Raw genomic sequence first — 2793 nt, 5'->3', positions numbered from 1 at the left:
CGGGCAAAGAAAAGCTTGTAACCGGCACCCCAGATAAAGATATGCATGATGATGACTTTTTTTGGTTGTCTGGAAATTATGAGAAGGCCAATGTGCCCGGCTGGTACATCAGCAAGAACTTCGGTTCGACATGTAAGTCATGCTCACAGACCGGTCAAATTACTTTCCTTTATTTTCTACTAATGGATTTTTTTTTTCCAGCTATCGAAGCCTTGCAAGCGAATTACTTCAACCCAAACGAGGTTGCCATCAGAACCGTGCTACGGTATCGTAACCGAGATTGCCACGACCTTCTCAGTTACGTACCGAGCTACCGATACTCGGCTCCCCGCCGAAGTAGAGTCACAGACTTTCTACGAGCACTGTCTCCACCCCTCGATCCAACACTACCAGACATGCCTCTAATCCGACTAACCGAGGAAGAAGAAATGGCCAAACATAGCTGTATCAAGAATCTCATCACCGCCACATCTACCGAGTTGCCTAGCATGTCCCCCCCGCGCGTCAACTGCCAGTCAAACATCTAGGACCGCAATTGCCTTGGCGTCGACCACTACGGCGCAGCCCAGCAAAGCAAGTCGCCGAGCTGGAAAAAGGCCTCGGTCTGCCGACCCAACTGCCGAGCTTGTGGCCGAGCTGAGCACCGAGCAACCGATGGAGGGGTCTGAGCCAACACCCCCATGGTAGCCATAGTTGAAACACTGGGGTAAGGAGATCCCAGCCAACGCCTCGGTCAAGGGCGATAAAGAACATCTATTGGCAATTGACCTAATGAAAACATTACTTCTGCTGAGCGACGTAACCAGCAGTGACCACGTGCCCGACACCCGGCTCGTGAAGTCCTCGGTTAAATCTATGACCCGGGTAAGAGCTCTGAACGCTTATTCAAATTTGCTCAAGTGTTTGCACAATTAATTCTCTTATTTGAACTCTAACACTTCCTCTTACAGGCCATCCAGAAACAACATCTTGTGCTGGACCAGATTCACAAACTCCGGCAAAAGGTGACCGATGCCAACAATCAAGTCAAGCATCTGGAAACCGAGCTGGGGAGGTCTAAGGCTTCGCTCGAAATGGCCAATGCTAACAACGCAAAACTCTTTGGCCAACTCGGCAGGGCCGAGCAAGAGAGAGACGCGTTGAGAGCACAACTTGCAGCCAAAAAAGAAACGATGAAGGTTGCCGTGGACGAGGCCAACAATCTCGGTTTTGAGGAGGCCGAGGACAACTACAGTAAGCAAGTCAAAGCCACCAAGGACATTTATTTCAAGTCCGGTTGGAAGGCCGCTTGTGAATAACTCAGCTAAGGAGCGAAGACCGAGGTGTTTGCTTCTCCTCCCCCGGTCTTTCTGCCGACCTACCTGATTCCTTACGCCAACGAAGTCTTTAACGCTTTGCAACAGGAGGCAAAAAAAGAAGCCGAGGACGAGGGTAGCCAGCAAGAGGTCGACGACAAGGAAAAGGCTGCTGTTGTTGACCTGGAGGTCGCGACAGAAGAAGCCGGGGATGAGTTTGCCGACCTCTCTCCGTTAGCATAGTTTAGACTTATTTCTTTTAATTTATATTTGAATTTTTGTAACCGGGCTACAAGCCCCACTACTTGTATCAAATTTTCCAATCAATGAAAAGTTCTTATTTTGCTTGTACTCTTGCAATGTGTTGCTGTTGTTAATTCTCCAACCGTACTATTTCTGCCCGGCGAGAAAAGTATCTCGATCAAAATCCTGAATTCATTTCTTCGATAAAAATGGCTGGAGTTGAATAACCGATCAACCCATAAGCCGAAATAAACATCTCGGCAAAAATGCTAGAGTCCAACAAATCGTCAAATCAATCGGCCGAGGTAAAACGTCTCGGCAAAAATGCTGGGTTGAGCAAATCATAAACTCTTTTAGCCGGGATAAATCATCTCAACCGAAAACTAAGAGTTGAGCAAATCATCAATTCTTTTAGTCAGGGTAAATCATCTCGGCTGAAAATTCAGAGTTGAGCAAATCATCAACTCTTTTAGCCAGGGTAATTCATCTCGGCTAAAAATTCAGAGTTGAGCAAATCATCAACTCTTTTAACCGGGGTAATTCATCTCGGCTAAAACATCATAGTTGAGCAAATCATCAACTTTTTTAGCCGGGGTGATTCATCTCGGCTAAAGCAGCAGAGTTGAGAAAATCATCAACTCTTTTAGCCGGGGCGATTCATCTCGGCTAAAACATTATAGTTGAGCAAATCATCAACTTTTTTAGCCGAGATGATTCATCTCGACTAAAACATGAAGTGAACCGTCAACTTTTTAGCCGAGGTAATTTATCTCAGCTTTTTTAAGCGTATGGCCCTCATTCACTACATTACTTCTAACACAACAAACTTCCTCAGCAAAAATAATTCACTTCTATTACATTGGAAAATAGAGTATTACATTCAGAAGTAAAGGGCAACAAGTCCTTTCACAAAAAATTACATATAAAAGAAAAATACTAAAAATAGTACAGTTTAAGGTTAGCCGCATTCTATGGCCGGGGTACACCTTTGCTATCCAAATACTCTAAGTGGTATGCCTCCTTGCCCGCCAGACCGATTATCCTATAAGGCCCTTCCCAGTTTGTCCTTAGCTTGCCTTCACCTGGCACCAGTGTGTTGCCCATCACCTTTCTTAAAACCCAGTCCCTGATTTTAAACGGTCTGGGGTGCACCGTTTTATTGTACTTCCTGGACAATTCTTGTTGATAAACAGCCACGTGGATTAACGCCTTTTCTCGGCGCTCGTCAACTAGGTCCAATTCCAGGGCGATGGCT

Source organism: Camellia sinensis, chromosome 12 (assembly GCF_055761805.1).
Source record: "Camellia sinensis isolate YWXY chromosome 12, ASM5576180v1, whole genome shotgun sequence".
NCBI classification, from domain to species: domain Eukaryota; kingdom Viridiplantae; phylum Streptophyta; class Magnoliopsida; order Ericales; family Theaceae; genus Camellia; species Camellia sinensis.
Note: the sequence above shows the minus strand (reverse complement) of the source record.